This window comes from Anomaloglossus baeobatrachus, chromosome 9 (assembly GCF_048569485.1).
Source record: "Anomaloglossus baeobatrachus isolate aAnoBae1 chromosome 9, aAnoBae1.hap1, whole genome shotgun sequence".
NCBI classification, from domain to species: Eukaryota; Metazoa; Chordata; class Amphibia; order Anura; family Aromobatidae; genus Anomaloglossus; species Anomaloglossus baeobatrachus.
In genome coordinates this window covers 17,276,900-17,294,940 of record NC_134361.1, presented here as the reverse complement: position 1 = coordinate 17,294,940, position 18,041 = coordinate 17,276,900, and the positions used below count along the sequence as shown (strand labels likewise).

The 18,041-nt window shown below is 51.9% G+C and overlaps 1 non-coding gene across 1 annotated transcript; it reads left to right on the top strand.

Moving 5' to 3' along the window:
• The first annotated feature begins 17,947 nt into the window (after positions 1–17,947).
• TRNASTOP-UCA (transfer RNA opal suppressor (anticodon UCA)) lies at positions 17,948–18,034 on the top strand. Its single transcript has one exon. It is a non-coding gene; the product is annotated as a tRNA-Sec (tRNA).
• Positions 18,035–18,041: the final 7 nt, after the last annotated feature.

Genomic DNA, 18,041 nt, shown 5'->3' with positions numbered 1-18,041 from the left:
GAGGGCGTGTCAGTTCCTGCTCTACAGGTGGAAGAAAGTGTCTTCAAATCATCGGCAGGTTTGGGAGGTGATTCTGATCCATTTTCACTTCCATGTCATCAGTGCATAAAACCTGTAAACAATCCATCCTCAGATATTTCTTAGCTCAGTCCTGATATCTCTCTTCTCTGTTTTGCTCAGTGGTGGTTGGACTCAGCCTCCTCACCTCGGCCGTGTGTCTGAGCACTGAACACCTTGTACTTCTGTGTCTTGCTCAGTGGTGGTCGGGCTTGATCTCCTCACCTTGTCCATTACTCTGAACACCTTGTATCTTGCTCAGTGGTGGTCAGGCTCAGCCTCCTCACCTTGTCCAGTACTCTGAACACTGAATACCTTGTATCTTGCTCAGTGGTGGTCGGGCTCGGTCGCCTCACCTTGGCTGTTACTCTGAGCACTTTGTACTTCTCTGTCTTGCTCAGTGGTGGTTGGACTCAGCCTCCTCACCTTGTCCGTTACTCTGAGCACTGAACACCTTGTACTTCTGTGCCTTGCTCAGTGGTGGCCGGGCTCAGCCTCCTCACCTTTTGCTGGCTCTGTGATGACCCCGATATCTGAGCAGTGCCAGGAGCTGCGTCCTCTGTAGATGGGGAACAATTTGTGACTTCTCAGACTCAGAGAAATGTCTTTTTGTGGCCCATTTTGCCTGAAGAGCACAATCTCGTAATAATTCTGTACCCCTTGATAAGGGTGGGGGTCTCCTGAGGCCACACCCCCTCATTACCCAAATTCACGTCTCTTGATCTGCTCCATCCAATCAGCATTAAGGATTATACAGCTCGGAGGTTGGAAATCTGCAGAAGAGGAGAAGCAAGTTATCCCCTGTGGTGTGGAGGTGATGCCGTCCTCTGCTGGGACAGTGATCAGGGGGGGATCTGCAGGACCCGGGAGCGGCCCCTACAGTGTATGCAACTGTGGTCCACCTCACTGAGAACAGCGTATCAGCGGGGACCGGGTGTGAGACTTACAACGCTCAGAGATGGACCACCGGTCATACTTCATCAATATCACAGAAGGGGACGATTCCTCTAGTAATAATGAAATCACTGCAGATTACATTTGCTTCTGTACACATTAAAGCTGGAGGAAGCAGGGAGTATTGCGGGACTGGCTGACCCTCTCATGTGACCGGGGGGAATGTAAATACTTTCATCTTCTATTCTCCGACTAGATAAACCGATGCCAGATTCACCGACCGTTCATGTACACGAGGAGTCGGGAGAGATTTCCACACTCGTGTCACAGCAGACTGCCGGGGACACAGCAAAGACTACAGAAAAATGGCGCCTGTGCGGGAGGAATCATTCTCTTTACATTTTATGCAATTGTTATGAAATTTTTATAGTTAACGAGAATGTTACTATAGCAGGGGCAGGGCTATGCTGGAAATGTATCACAGCAGGGGTGGGGTTATGTGGGGAGTGTCACCGCATGGGTGGGGTTATGTGGGGAGTGTCACTGCAGGGGTGGGGATATGTGGGGAGTGTCACTGCAGGGGTGGGGTTATGTGGGGAGTGTCACCGCATGGGTGGGGTTATGTGAGAAGTGTCACTGCAGGGGTGGGGTTATGTGGGGAGTGTCACCGCATGGGTGGGGATATGTGGGGAGTGTCACTGCAGGGGTGGGGTTATGTGGGGAGTATCACTGCAGGGGTGGGGATATGTGGGGAGTGTCACAGCAGGACACATATATAGGAGGAAGTGGGGCCCATAATAAAGTATATAAGAGGTTGTGGAGCCATACTATATATAGGGGGACGTGGGTGCCATAATAAAGTATATAAGAGGTTGTGGGGCCATCATACTATATATAGGGGGAAGTGGGGCCCATAATAAAGTATATAAAAGGTTGTGGGAGCCAACATACTAAACATATATATATATATATATATATATATATATATATATATATATATATGGTAAAGTGATGCCCATAATAAAGTATATAAGAGGTTGTAGCAGCCATCATACTAAATAGAGAAAGACGTGGGGGCCATAATAAAGTATATAGGGTTGTGGGGCCGTCAGACTATATATATATATATATATATATGGGAAAGTCAGGCCCATAATAAAGTATATGGGGTTGTGGGGGCCATCATGCTAAATAAAGACATGGGGGCCATAATAATGTATATAAAAGGTTGTGGAGGCCATCATACTATATATAGGGGGAAGTGTGGGGCCATTAACCCCTTCATTATTATTATTATTATTATTTATTTATAGAGCACCATTGATTCCATGGTTCATGACTTTTGATGTACAGGTATGGCAAACGTTGTATCTCTGCCTTTGATGCGGACTCGCACACCAAGTCCTCATATTTTCCCGCACATGATGGCTGACATAATCAGCCATCAAGTGCCTCTAACAGCCGCGGGGGGATTAGAGCCCTGGATACGGCTGTTAACCAGGTAAATCTCGCTATCAATCTCTGGCAGCGGAACAGAACACGCACCAGCAGGATGGTCCGCCATTCCTCCTGCCCATCGGTGTCCAACAATGTAATCACTGGCTTGCTGTGACAGCTGGGGGTCTGCTAATGAACACGATGTCTGTCATTACGAATCTACTGTGAACGCTGGCCCATTGCTGATGTTCATAGGAGATTATGATTTCTGCTCTTCATCGCGGTGCTGATGCTGATATATTGCTATGTGTAGCACAGACGATCACAGCTTTAAATCTCCTATAGAAAAACAAAGTTTTTAAAAATATGAAAAAAAATTAAAACACAAAATTTTAAAACATCCTCCTCTTACCCCATTAAAATTAAAACAATAAAATAAAGATCTGATCTATCAAAAAATCCCATTACTAAACGGCGTAACGAGACAAAAAATCAAAATGCCAGGATTATGGTTTTTTTGATCACTGCAACGTTGCAATAAAAGCAATCAGAACATAATATCTACCCCAAAATGGTAACAGTAAAACCGTCAGCTCAGGACGCAAAAAATAAGCCCTCACAGCCCAATATCCCGAAAAATGAAAATGTTACCGGTCACAGAAAATGGTGATACCAGAAAGACATTTTTCCCACAAATTTACAATTTTTTTTACCGACTGAATAAAAAAAAACTATACGTTTGGTATCTGCATAATAGTAGTCAACATGGTAAATATAAAATAAAAAAACAAAATAAAAAAACAAAAATAAAACAATTGTGGAATTGCACTTTTTTTTGCAATTTAATCACATTTAGAGTGTTATCCCCGCTATACAGAGTATCACATGGTAAAATTAATCACTCTAAAGTACATCTTGTCCTGCAAAAAACAAGCCCTCGTATAGCCATGTGGGGTTATGGCGCTTGGAAGAAGGGGAGGAAAAAACGAAAGTGCAAAAAAAGGAAAATCGCAAGTTTGTGAAGGGGTTAAACTGTATATCAGCAGAAGTGAGGCCTTAAGTATATAAGAGGGTGTGGGGGCCATCATAGTATAGATAAGGAGAAGTAAGGACATAAAACATTATATGAGGTTGTGGGGACCAAAATACAGGATATAAGGGGTGTGGGCCAAGTATATAATGGTCTGTGCAGACCATCATACAGTGTATAGGGAGCTGTGAGGACCATCATACAGTGTATAGGGAGCTGTGAGGACCATCATACAGTGTATAGAGAGCTGTGAGGACTATCATACAGTGTATAGGGAGCTGTGAGGACCATCATACAGTGTATGGGGAGCTGTGAGGACTATCATACAGTGTATAGGGAGCTGTGAGGACTATCATACAGTGTATAGGGAGCTGTGAGGACCATCATACAGTGTATAGGGAGCTGTGAGGACTATCATACAGTGTATAGGGAGCTGTGAGGACCATCATACAGTGTATAGGGAGCTGTGAGGACCATCATACAGTGTATAGGGAGCTGTGAGGACCATCATACAGTGTATAGGGAGCTGTGAGGACCATCATACAGTGTATAGAGAGCTGTGAGGACCATCATACAGTGTATAGGGAGCTGTGAGGACCATCATACAGTGTATAGGGAGCTGTGCAGACCATCATACAGTGTATAGGGAGCTGTGAGGACCATCATACAGTGTATAGGGAGCTGTGAAGACCATCATACAGTGTATAGGGAGCTGTGAGGACTATCATACAGTGTATAGGGAGCTGTGAGGACTATCATACAGTGTATAGGGAGCTGTGAGGACCATCATACAGTGTATAGGGAGCTGTGAAGACCATCATACAGTGTATAGGGAGCTGTGAGGACTATCATACAGTGTATAGGGAGCTGTGAGGACTATCATACAGTGTATAGGGAGCTGTGAGGACCATCATACAGTGTATAGGGAGCTGTGAGGACCATCATACAGTGTATAGGGAGCTGTGAGGACCATCATACAGTGTATAGGGAGCTGTGAGGACTATCATACAGTGTATAGGGAGCTGTGCAGACCATCATACTGTGTATAGGGAGCTGTGAGGACCATCATACAGTGTATAGGGAGCTGTGAGGACCATCATACAGTGTATAGGGAGCTGTGAGGACCATCATACAGTGTATAGGGAGCTGTGAGGACCATCATACAGTGTATAGGGAGCTGTGAGGACCATCATACAGTGTATAGGGAGCTGTGAGGACCATCATACAGTGTATAGGGAGCTGTGAGGACTATCATACAGTGTATAGGGAGCTGTGAGGACTATCATACAGTGTATAGGGAGCTGTGAGGACTATCATACAGTGTATAGGGAGCTGTGGAGACCATCATACAGTGTATAGGGAGATGTGAGGACCATCATACAGTGTATAGGGAGCTGTGAAGACCATCATACAGTGTATAGGGAGCTGTGAGGACCATCATACAGTGTATAGGGAGCTGTGAGGACTATCATACAGTGTATAGGGAGCTGTGAGGACCATCATACAGTGTATAGGGAGCTGTGAGGACTATCATACAGTGTATAGGGAGCTGTGAGGACCATCATACAGTGTATAGGGAGCTGTGAGGACCATCATACAGTGTATAGGGAGCTGTGAGGACCATCATACAGTGTATAGGGAGCTGTGAGGACTATCATACAGTGTATAGGGAGCTGTGAGGACCATCATACAGTGTATAGGGAGCTGTGAGGACCATCATACAGTGTATAGGGAGCTGTGAGGACCATCATACAGTGTATAGGGAGCTGTGAGGACTATCATACAGTGTATAGGGAGCTGTGAGGACTATCATACAGTGTATAGGGAGCAGTGAGGACCATCATACAGTGTATAGGGAGCAGTGAGGACTATCATACAGTGTATAGGGAGCAGTGAGGACTATCATACAGTGTATAGGGAGCTGTGAGGACCATCATACAGTGTATAGGGAGCTGTGAGGACCATCATACAGTGTATAGGGAGCTGTGAGGACCATCATACAGTGTATAGGGAGCAGTGAGGACTATCATACAGTGTATAGGGAGCAGTGAGGACCATCATACAGTGTATAGGGAGCTGTGAGGACCATCATACAGTGTATAGGGAGCTGTGAGGACCATCATACAGTGTATAGGGAGCTGTGAGGACCATCATACAGTGTATAGGGAGCTGTGAGGACCATCATACAGTGTATAGGGAGCTGTGAGGACCATCATACAGTGTATAGGGAGCTGTGAGGACCATCATACAGTGTATAGGGAGCTGTGGGGACCATCATACAGTGTATAGCGAGCTGTGAGGACCATCATACAGTGTATAGGGAGCTGTGAGGACCATCATACAGTGTATAGGGAGCTGTGAGGACCATCATACAGTGTATAGGGAGCTGTGAGGACCATCATACAGTGTATAGGGAGCTGTGAGGACCATCATACAGTGTATAGGGAGCTGTGAGGACTATCATACAGTGTATAGGGAGCTGTGAGGACCATCATACAGTGTATAGGGAGCTGTGAGGACCATCATACAGTGTATAGGGAGCTGTGAGGACCATCATACAGTGTATAGAGAGCTGTGAGGACCATCATACAGTGTATAGGGAGCTGTGAGGACCATCATACAGTGTATAGGGAGCTGTGAGGACCATCATACAGTGTATAGGGAGCTGTGAGGACTATCATACAGTGTATAGGGAGCTGTGAGGACCATCATACTGCGTATAGGGAGCAGTCATGTCATTATTTGATTTAAAAGGGTGCATTATTAGTTTTGATAAGGGGTTTCTGTTCGATGCCGCGCCCAGAGCTACTCTATGTCTGTGCCATCTGCTCTCCGCGCCCGGGGCCACTCTCTATGTCTGTGCAGTCTGCTCTTTGCCCCGGGGCCACTCTCTATGTCTGTGCAGTCTGCTCTTTGCCCCGGGGCCACTCTCTATGTCTGTGCAGTCTGCTCTCTGTTCCCGGGGCCACTCTCTATGTCTGTGTTGTCTGCTCTTTTCCCCGGGGCCACTCTCTATGTCTGTGCAGTCTGCTCTTTTCCCCGGGGCCACTCTCTATGTCTGTGCAGTCTGCTCTTTTCCCCGGGCCACTCTTTATGTCTGTGCTGTCTGCTCTCTGTGCCCGGGGCCACTCTCTATGTCTGTGCAGTCTGCTCTTTTCCCCGGGGCCACTCTCTATGTCTGTGCAGTCTGCTCTCTCGTGCCCGGGGCCACTCTCTATGTCTGTGTTGTCTGCTCTTTTCCCCGGGGCCACTCTCTATGTCTGTGCTGTCTGCTCTTTTCCCCGGGGCCACTCTCTATGTCTGTGCCGTCTGCTCTTTGCCCCGGGGCTACTCTCTATGTCTGTGCCGTCTGCTCTTTGCCCCGGGGCTACTCTCTATGTCTGTGTTGTCTGCTCTTTTCCCCGGGGCCACTCTCCATGTCTGTGTTGTCTGCTCTTTGCCCCGGGGCCACTCTCTATGTCTGTGTTGTCTGCTCTTTTCCCCGGGGCTACTCTCTATGTCTGTGTTGTCTGCTCTTTTCTCCGGGGCCACTCTCTATGTCTGTGTTGTCTGCTCTTTTCCCCGGGGCCACTCTCTATGTCTGTGCCGTCTGCTCTTTTCCCCGGGGCCACTCTTTATGTCTGTGCCGTCTGCTCTTTTCCCCGGGGCCACTCTCTATGTCTGTGCTGTCTGCTCTTTTCCCCGGGGCCACTCTCTATGTCTGTGTCGTCTGCTCTTTGCCCCGGGGCCACTCTCTATGTCTGTGCCGTCTGCTCTTTGCCCCGGGGCCACTCTCTATGTCTGTGCCGTCTGCTCTTTTCCCCGGGGCTACTCTCTATGTCTGTGTTGTCTGCTCTTTTCCCCGGGGCCACTCTCTATGTCTGTGCAGTCTGCTCTCTGTTCCCGGGGCCACTCTCTATGTCTGTGTTGTCTGCTCTTTTCCCCGGGGCCACTCTCTATGTCTGTGCAGTCTGCTCTCTGTTCCCGGGGCCACTCTCTATGTCTGTGCTGTCTGCTCTTTTCCCCGGGGCCACTCTCTATGTCTGTGCTGTCTGCTCTTTTCCCCGGGGCCACTCTCTATGTCTGTGCCGTCTGCTCTTTTCCCCGGGGCCACTCTCTATGTCTGTGCCGTCTGCTCTTTGCCCCGGGGCCACTCTCTATGTCTGTGCCGTCTGCTCTTTTCCCCGGGGCCACTCTCTATGTCTGTGCCGTCTGCTCTTTTCCCCGGGGCCACTCTCTATGTCTGTGCCGTCTGCTCTTTGCCCCGGGGCCACTCTCTATGTCTGTGCCGTCTGCTCTTTTCCCCGGGGCCACTCTCTATGTCTGTGTTGTCTGCTCTTTGCCACGGGGCCACTCTCTATGTCTGTGTTGTCTGCTCTTTTCCCCGGGGCCACTCTCTATGTCTGTGTTGTCTGCTCTCTGTTCCCGGGGCCACTCTCTATGTCTGTGCTGTCTGCTCTTTTCCCCGGGGCCACTCTCTATGTCTGTGCTGTCTGCTCTTTTCCCCGGGGCCACTCTCTATGTCTGTGCAGTCTGCTCTTTGCCCCGGGGCCACTCTCTATGTCTGTGTTGTCTGCTCTCTGTTCCCGGGGCCACTCTCTATGTCTGTGTTGTCTGCTCTTTTCCCCGGGGCCACTCTCTATGTCTGTGCAGTCTGCTCTCTGTTCCCGGGGCCACTCTCTGTCTGTGCAGTCTGCTCTTTGCCCCGGGGCCACTCTCTATGTCTGTGTTGTCTGCTCTCTGTTCCCGGGGCCACTCTCTATGTCTGTGTTGTCTGCTCTTTTCCCCGGGGCCACTCTCTATGTCTGTGCAGTCTGCTCTCTGTTCCCGGGGCCACTCTCTATGTCTGTGCAGTCTGCTCTCTATTCCCGGGGCCACTCTCTATGTCTGTGTTGTCTGCTCTCTGTTCCCGGGGCCACTCTCTATGTCTGTGCAGTCTGCTCTTTTCCCCTGGGCCACTCTCTATGTCTGTGTTGTCTGCTCTTTGCCCCGGGGCCACTCTTTATGTCTGTGTTGTCTGCTCTCTGTTCCCGGGGCCACTCTCTATGTCTGTGTTGTCTGCTCTTTTCCCCGGGGCCACTCTCTATGTCTGTGCAGTCTGCTCTCTGTTCCCGGGGCCACTCTCTATGTCTGTGCAGTCTGCTCTTTGCCCCGGGGCCACTCTCTATGTCTGTGCAGTCTGCTCTCTGTTCCCGGGGCCACTCTCTATGTCTGTGCAGTCTGCTCTTTGCCCCGGGGCCACTCTCTATGTCTGTGCCGTCTGCTCTTTGCCCCGGGGCCACTCTCTATGTCTGTGCTGTCTGCTCTTTGCCCCGGGGCCACTCTCTATGTCTGTGCAGTCTGCTCTCTATTCCCGGGGCCACTCTCTATGTCTGTGTTGTCTGCTCTTTTCCCCGGGGCCACTCTCTATGTCTGTGCAGTCTGCTCTCTGTTCCCGGGGCCACTCTCTGTCTGTGCAGTCTGCTCTTTGCCCCGGGGCCACTCTCTATGTCTGTGCAGTCTGCTCTCTATTCCCGGGGCCACTCTCTATGTCTGTGTTGTCTGCTCTCTGTTCCCGGGGCCACTCTCTATGTCTGTGCAGTCTGCTCTTTTCCCCGGGGCCACTCTCTATGTCTGTGTTGTCTGCTCTTTTCCCCGGGGCCACTCTTTATGTCTGTGTTGTCTGCTCTCTGTTCCCGGGGCCACTCTCTATGTCTGTGTTGTCTGCTCTTTTCCCCGGGGCCACTCTCTATGTCTGTGCAGTCTGCTCTCTGTTCCCGGGGCCACTCTCTATGTCTGTGCAGTCTGCTCTTTGCCCCGGGGCCACTCTCTATGTCTGTGCAGTCTGCTCTCTGTTCCTGGGGCCACTCTCTATGTCTGTGCAGTCTGCTCTTTGCCCCGGGGCCACTCTCTATGTCTGTGCAGTCTGCTCTCTATTCCCGGGGCCACTCTCTATGTCTGTGTTGTCTGCTCTTTGCCCCGGGGCCACTCTCTATGTCTGTGCAGTCTGCTCTCTGTTCCCGGGGCCACTCTCTATGTCTGTGCAGTCTGCTCTTTGCCCCGGGGCCACTCTCTATGTCTGTGCAGTCTGCTCTCTGTTCCCGGGGCCACTCTCTATGTCTGTGCAGTCTGCTCTTTGCCCCGGGGCCACTCTCTATGTCTGTGCTGTCTGCTCTTTGCCCCGGGGCCACTCTCTATGTCTGTGCAGTCTGCTCTCTATTCCCGGGGCCACTCTCTATGTCTGTGCAGTCTGCTCTTTTCCCAGGGGCCACTCTCTATGTCTGTGTTGTCTGCTCTCTGTTCCCGGGGCCACTCTCTATGTCTGTGCCGTCTGCTCTTTTCCCAGGGGCCACTCTCTATGTCTGTGCAGTCTGCTCTCTGTTCCCGGGGCCACTCTCTATGTCTGTGCAGTCTGCTCTTTGCCCCGGGGCCACTCTCTATGTCTGTGCAGTCTGCTCTCTGTTCCCGGGGCCACTCTCTATGTCTGTGCAGTCTGCTCTTTTCCCAGGGGCCACTCTCTATGTCTGTGTTGTCTGCTCTCTGTTCCCGGGGCCACTCTCTATGTCTGTGCTGTCTGCTCTTTGCCCCGGGGCCACTCTCTATGTCTGTGCTGTCTGCTCTTTGCCCCGGGGCCACTCTCTATGTCTGTGCAGTCTGCTCTCTATTCCCGGGGCCACTCTCTATGTCTGTGTTGTCTGCTCTTTGCCCCGGGGCCACTCTCTATGTCTGTGTTGTCTGCTCTCTGTTCCCGGGGCCACTCTCTATGTCTGTGTTGTCTGCTCTTTTCCCCGGGGCCACTCTCTATGTCTGTGCAGTCTGCTCTCTGTTCCCGGGGCCACTCTCTATGTCTGTGCAGTCTGCTCTTTTCCCCGGGGCCACTCTCTATGTCTGTGTTGTCTGCTCTTTTCCCCGGGGCCACTCTCTATGTCTGTGCAGTCTGCTCTCTGTTCCCGGGGCCACTCTCTATGTCTGTGCAGTCTGCTCTTTTCCCCGGGGCCACTCTCTATGTCTGTGCAGTCTGCTCTCTGTTCCCGGGGCCACTCTCTATGTCTGTGCAGTCTGCTCTTTGCCCCGGGGCCACTCTCTATGTCTGTGCAGTCTGCTCTTTTCCCCGGGGCCACTCTCTATGTCTGTGCTGTCTGCTCTTTGCCCCGGGGCCACTCTCTATGTCTGTGCAGTCTGCTCTTTTCCCCGGGGCCACTCTCTATGTCTGTGCAGTCTGCTCTTTTCCCCGGGGCCACTCTCTATGTCTGTGCCGTCTGCTCTTTTCCCCGGGGCCACTCTCTATGTCTGTGTTGTCTGCTCTCTGTTCCCGGGGCCACTATGTCTGTGTTGTCTGCTCTTTTCCCCGGGGCCACTCTCTATGTCTGTGCAGTCTGCTCTCTGTTCCCGGGGCCACTCTCTATGTCTGTGCAGTCTGCTCTTTTCCCCGGGGCCACTCTCTATGTCTGTGTTGTCTGCTCTTTTTCCCGGGGCCACTCTCTATGTCTGTGCAGTCTTCTCTCTGTTCCCGGGGCCACTCTCTATGTCTGTGCAGTGTGCTCTTTTCCCCGGGGCCACTCTCTATGTCTGTGCAGTCTGCTCTCTGTTCCCGGGGCCACTCTCTATGTCTGTGCAGTCTGCTCTTTGCCCCGGGGCCACTCTCTATGTCTGTGCAGTCTGCTCTTTTCCCCGGGGCCACTCTCTATGTCTGTGCTGTCTGCTCTTTGCCCCGGGGCCACTCTCTATGTCTGTGCAGTCTGCTCTTTTCCCCGGGGCCACTCTCTATGTCTGTGCAGTCTGCTCTTTTCCCCGGGGCCACTCTCTATGTCTGTGCCGTCTGCTCTTTTCCCCGGGGCCACTCTCTATGTCTGTGCAGTCTGCTCTTTTCCCCGGGGCCACTCTCTATGTCTGTGCTGTCTGCTCTTTGCCCCGGGGCCACTCTCTATGTCTGTGCAGTCTGCTCTCTATTCCCGGGGCCACTCTCTATGTCTGTGCAGTCTGCTCTTTTCCCCGGGGCCACTCTCTATGTCTGTGCAGTCTGCTCTTTTCCCCGGGGTCACTCTCTATGTCTGTGCAGTCTGCTCTTTTCCCCGGGGCCACTCTCTATGTCTGTGCAGTCTGCTCTTTTCCCCGGGGCCACTCTCTATGTCTGTGCAGTCTGCTCTTTTCCCCGGGGCCACTCTCTATGTCTGTGCAGTCTGCTCTTTTCCCCGGGGTCACTCTCTATGTCTGTGCAGTCTGCTCTTTTCCCCGGGGCCACTCTCTATGTCTGTGCAGTCTGCTCTTTTCCCCGGGGCCACCCTCTATGTCTATGTTGTCTGCTCTTTTCCCCGGGGTCACTCTCTATGTCTGTGCAGTCTGCTCTTTTCCCCGGGGCCACTCTCTATGTCTGTGCTGTCTGCTCTTTGCCCCGGGGTCACTCTCTATGTCTGTGCAGTCTGCTCTTTTCCCCGGGGCCACTCTCTATGTCTGTGTTGTCTGCTCTTTGCCCCGGGGCCACTCTCTATGTCTGTGCAGTCTGCTCTCTGTTCCCGGGGCCACTCTCTATGTCTGTGCAGTCTGCTCTTTTCCCCGGGGCCACTCTCTATGTCTGTGTTGTCTGCTCTTTTCCCCGGGGCCACTCTCTATGTCTGTGTTGTCTGCTCTTTTCCCCGGGGCCACTCTCTATGTCTGTGCCGTCTGCTCTTTTCCCCGGGGTCACTCTCTATGTCTGTGCTGTCTGCTCTTTTCCCCGGGGCCACTCTCTATGTCTGTGCCGTCTGCTCTTTTCCCCGGGGTCACTCTCTATGTCTGTGTTGTCTGCTCTTTTCCCCGGGGCCACTCTCTATGTCTGTGCAGTCTGCTCTTTTCCCCGGGGTCACTCTCTATGTCTGTGCAGTCTGCTCTTTGCCCCGGGGCCACTCTCTATGTCTGTGCAGTCTGCTCTTTTCCCCGGGGTCACTCTCTATGTCTGTGCAGTCTGCTCTTTTCCCCGGGGCCACTCTCTATGTCTGTGTTGTCTGCTCTTTTCCCCGGGGCCATTCTCTATGTCTGTGCAGTCTGCTCTTTGCCCCGGGGCCACTCTCTATGTCTGTGCAGTCTGCTCTTTTCCCCGGGGTCACTCTCTATGTCTGTGCAGTCTGCTCTTTTCCCCGGGGCCACTCTCTATGTCTGTGCAGTCTGCTCTTTTCCCCGGGGTCACTCTCTATGTCTGTGCAGTCTGCTCTTTTCCCCGGGGCCACTCTCTATGTCTGTGCAGTCTGCTCTTTTCCCCGGGGTCACTCTCTATGTCTGTGCAGTCTGCTCTTTTCCCCGGGGCCACTCTCTATGTCTGTGCAGTCTGCTCTTTTCCCCGGGGTCACTCTCTATGTCTGTGCAGTCTGCTCTTTTCCCCGGGGCCACTCTCTATGTCTGTGCAGTCTGCTCTTTTCCCCGGGGCCACTCTCTATGTCTGTGCAGTCTGCTCTTTTCCCCGGGGCCACTCTCTATGTCTGTGCTGTCTGCTCTTTTCCCCGGGGCCACTCTCTATGTCTGTGCAGTCTGCTCTCTGTTCCCGGGGCCACTCTCTATGTCTGTGCAGTCTGCTCTCTGTTCCCGGGGCCACTCTCTATGTCTGTGCAGTCTGCTCTCTGTTCCCGGGGCCACTCTCTATGTCTGTGCAGTCTGCTCTTTTCCCCGGGGCCACTCTCTATGTCTGTGTTGTCTGCTCTTTTCCCCGGGGCCACTCTCTGAGGATCTCGTCTGTCCCATCCTGCGGGATCTGCGGTCTCTGCTGCTCCCACGTGTTCTCAGGTAAACACTCCTCCTGTTGCCGTGGGAACAACGTTAAGACCAACGTCACGACGTTCCGCTTGTCTTTATTTATGTTTCCTAGCAACAAAATCTGGGTCTGCCTGGGGGGCTGGGCACAGGACTGGAGGTGTGGCTTCAGTTAAAGGCACGGTGCTCCTATTGCCTGCGGAGCCCGCATTATCATCACCTATAGACCTCGCACCTCTGGACACTACACAGCAGCGGATTATAATAGAACAGCTGTGACGTCATCGCAGCCTGGTTACTAAGGGTTACACTACAGGTTGGTATTACCATGTGCTGAAGGGGTTGTGCCACTGGTCAGTTGCTATGGGCGAAACTGCAGTTGCTAGAGGCTGACTGCAGTTACTATTGGTTGCACTCTGGTTATCTCTGGTTGCTTTTGGTTACTTTATGCAGTTTCTATAGGTAACTGCAGCAGGTATGTTGCTATGGGTGATTTTATGCCGTTGCTGTAGGTGATTTTACAGTTGCTGCGGATGACTGCAGCTGGTTACTTGCTATGGGTGAATGCAGAAGTTCAGTTGCTGTAGGTGACTCTCCTGTTGCTCTCTCAGGTTGCTATGGATGATTTTACGCAGTTGCTATGGGTGACTGCAGCAGATCGGTTACTATGGGTGACTCCCGTTGCTATGGGTTACTCTATCTGGTTGCTATGGGTGACTTTATGCATTTGCTATGGGTGGCTGCAGCAAAATGGTTGCTATTGCTGACTCTCGTTGCTTTCTGGTTGGTATAGGTGATTTTATGTGGTTGCTATAGGTGGCTGCAGGATACTGGTTGCTATGGGTAACTCTCCCATCACTATGGGTTGCTATCTGGTTCCTATAGGTTACTATCTCTGGTTGCTATGGGTTGCTGCAGCATGTTGTTGCTATAGGTGACTTGTCGCTATGGGTGATTTGCAGGTTGCTCTCTCTGCAGCTGCTATAGATGATTTTACGTTGCTATGGGAGGCTGCAGCAGGTCAGCTGCTATGGGTGACTCTCACGTTGCCCTCTCTGGTTGCTGTGGGTGATTTTACGTGGTTACTATGGGAGGCTGCAGCAGGTTGTTGCTATAGGTGACTCCTGTCGCTATGTGTGATTTGTAGTTTGCCCTCTTCAGCTATAGATGATTTTACATTCCTATAGGAGACTGCTGTGGGTGACTTTTGCGTTGCCCTTTCTGGTTGATGTGGGGGATTTTGTTCCTATAGGTGACTCTCCTGTCAGTATGGGTGATTTGCAGGTTGCTCTCTACAGCTGCTATAGATGATTTTACGTTGCTATGGGAGGCTGCAGCAGGTCGACTGCTATGGATGACTCTGGTATTGCCCTCTCTGGTTGCTGTGGGTGATTTCACGTGGTTGCTATTGGTGGCTGCAGCAGGTCGGTTGCTATGGGTGACTCTGGCATTGCTCTCTCTGGTTGCTGTGGGTGATTTTACACGGTTGCTATGGGAGGCTGCAGCAGGTCGGTTGCTTTGGGTGATTCCTGTTGCTATGGGTGACGCTCGCATTGCCCTGTGGTTGCTGTGGGTGATTTTATGCGGTTGCTATGGCAGGCTACAGCAGGTCGTTGCTATAGGTGACTTTCTATTCGCCATGGGTGACTCTGGCATTGCTCTCTCTGGTTGCTATGGGTGATTTTACGTGGTTGCTATGGGAGGCTGCAGCAGGTCGCTTGCTATGGATGACTTTGGCATTATTAATAATAATAATCTTTATTTCTATAGCGCCAACATATTCCGCAGCGCTTTACAATTCAGGAGGATCATATACAAATGAGTAACAGTTATAGAAAATACAATATTTAAAGGGAAAAAAGGCAACCCTGCTTGTGAGAGCTTACAGGCTACAATAAGATGGGGGGGGGGACAAGGTACAAGTGCTTATTTACAATGACAGTCCAGCCATCTCAAGGAGATGGGGGATAGATAATGGCTGCCTGGATCAGTTGGCCAGAGCCTTGAGATGCATTTGGGTGCCGTGTGATAGGCCACCCTAAAAAGATGCATTTTTAGGGTGCGTCTGAAGCTGAGTAAGTTGTGATTTGTCCTAACTTCTTGGGGTAGAGCGTTCCAGAGGTTTGGTGCAGCTCGGAGGAAGTCTTGGATGCGGGAGTGGGAGGTTCGAATTAGCGTGGATGTTAGTCGAAAGTCATTTGCAGAGCGTAGAGAACGGGTGGGATGATAGACAGAGAGGAGGGTGGAGATGTAGGGGGTGCCGCACTGTGGAGAGCTTTGTGGTGATAGACAGAGAGGAGGGTGGAGATGTAGGGGGTGCCGCACTGTGGAGAGCTTTGTGGGTGACAACAAGCCGTTTGAATTAGATCCTGTGATATATGGGCAGCCAGTGCAATGACTGGCACAGCGCAGAGGCATCCGAGTAGCGGTTGGCCACATAAGTGACCCTGGCTGCTGCATTGCCCTCTGGTTGCTGTGGGTGATTTTACGTGGTTGCTATGGGAGGCTGCAGCAGGTCGGTTGCTATGGGTGACTCTGGCATTGCTCTCTGGTTGCTGTGGGTGATTTTACGTGGTTGCTACGGGAGGCTGCAGCAGGTCGGTTGCTTTGGGTGACTCTGGCATTGCTGTCTGGTTGCTGTGGGTAATTTTACGCGGTTGCTATGGGAGGCTGCAGCAGGTTGGTTGCTATGGGTGACTGGCATTGCTCTCTGGTTGCTGTGGGTGATTTTACGTGGTTGCTATGGGAGGCTGCAGCAGGTCGGTTGCTATGGGTGACTCTGACATTGCTCTCTGGTTGCTGTGGGTGATTTTATGCGGTTGCTATGAGAGGCTGCAGCAGGTCGGTTGCTATGGGTGACTCTGGCATTGCTCTCTGGTTGCTGTGGGTGATTTTATGTGGTTGCTATGGGAGGCTGCAGCAGGTTGGTTGCTTTGGGTGACTCTGGCATTGCTCTCTGGTTGCTGTGGGTGATTTTATGCGGTTGCTATGGGAGGCTGCAGCAGGTCGGTTGCTATGGGTGACTCTGGCATTGCTCTCTCCGGTTGATGTGAGTAATTTTATGCGGTTGCTATGGGAGGCTGCAGCAGATCGGTTGCTATGGGTGGCTGGCATTGCTCTCTCCGGTTGATGTGAGTAATTTTATGCGGTTGCTATTGGAGGCTGCAGCAGGTTGGTTGCTATGGGTGACTGGCATTGCTCTCTGGTTGCTGTGGGTGATTTAATGCGGTTGCTATTGGAGGCTGCAGCAGGTTGGTTTCTATGGGTGACTGGCATTGCTCTCTGGTTGCTGTGGGTGATTTTATGCGGTTGCTATGGGAGGCTGCAGCAGGTCGGTTGCTATGGGTGACTCTGACATTGCTCTCTGGTTGCTGTGGGTGATTTTATGCGGTTGCTATGAGAGGCTGCAGCAGGTCGGTTGCTATGGGTGACTCTGGCATTGCTCTCTGGTTGCTGTGGGTGATTTTATGTGGTTGCTATGGGAGGCTGCAGCAGGTTGGTTGCTTTGGGTGACTCTGGCATTGCTCTCTGGTTGCTGTGGGTGATTTTATGCGGTTGCTATGGGAGGCTGCAGCAGGTCGGTTGCTATGGGTGACTCTGGCATTGCTCTCTCCGGTTGATGTGAGTAATTTTATGCGGTTGCTATGGGAGGCTGCAGCAGATCGGTTGCTATGGGTGGCTGGCATTGCTCTCTCCGGTTGATGTGAGTAATTTTATGCGGTTGCTATGGGAGGCTGCAGCAGGTTGGTTGCTTTGGGTGATTTTATGTGGTTGCTATGGGAGGCTGCAGCAGGTTGGTTGCTGTGGGTGATTTTATGCGGTTGCTATGGGAGGCTGCAGCAGGTCGGTTGCTGTGGGTGACTGGCATTGCTCTCTGGTTGCTGTGGGTGATATTACGTGGTTGCTATGGGAGGCTGCAGCAGGTCGGTTGCTTTGGGTGACTCTGGCATTGCTCTCTGGTTGCTGTGGGTGATTTTACGTGGTTGCTATGGGAGGCTGCAGCAGGTTGGTTGCTATGGGTGACTGGCATTGCTCTCTGGTTGCTGTGGGTGATTTTACGTGGTTGCTATGGGAGGCTGCAGCAGTTCGGTTGCTTTGGGTGACTCTGGCATTGCTCTCTCTGGTTGCTGTGGGTGATTTTATGCGGTTGCTATGGGAGGCTGCAGCAGGTTGGTTGCTATGGGTGACTGGCATTGCTCTCTGGTTGCTGTGGGTGATTTTATGCAGTTGCTATGGGAGGCTGCAGCAGGTCGGTTGCTATGGGTGACTGGCATTGCTCTCTCCGGTTGCTGTGGGTGATTTTATGCAGTTGCTATGGGAGGCTGCAGCAGGTCGGTTGCTATGGCCCAGTTTCCCAGCAGGCTGCGCGCCGTCATCACACGTCATCTCCAGGGCTATTTATAGCTCGGGCTATTATTAGCCGGCGGTGTGTAGCCCCCCGCTCGCCACCGTCGCCCCCTCTCTCCGTCACCTCCTCTGACGCTCTCTCTGACTCACGGCCTGACCCTATCCTGCTGCAGAGCTTTTCGCCACTGCCGTCCATTGTCTGCAGAGCATCTCAGCAGGACCTGCGGGCTATGAGCAGCTACGTCATCAGCCGTCCCCGCCCACACAGTGGTTCCCTACGAACCAGCATGCATTGCGGTCATTTGCATATGCCCCACGCTTCGTTTTCCCTCGTTTCTCCGGTCGCTATACCGATTCTCAGTCATTGCTATCGCCTGCAGTCACGTAGCTCTCTGTGTGACGGAATAAGATGGAGATAACGGGACGCGCCACACTGAGGTCTCCCTAAGCTCAGCCTCTCCGGGCTGGAGGCCGTTATATAGCAGCGCTGCCGCCATGTTCCCCGCCCGGATGATCCTCAGTGGTCTGGGGTGCAGGCTTCAAACCTGTAGCTGTCTAGGGACAGAGTGGTTCAATTCCACCCTCCGGGCGCAGGCGG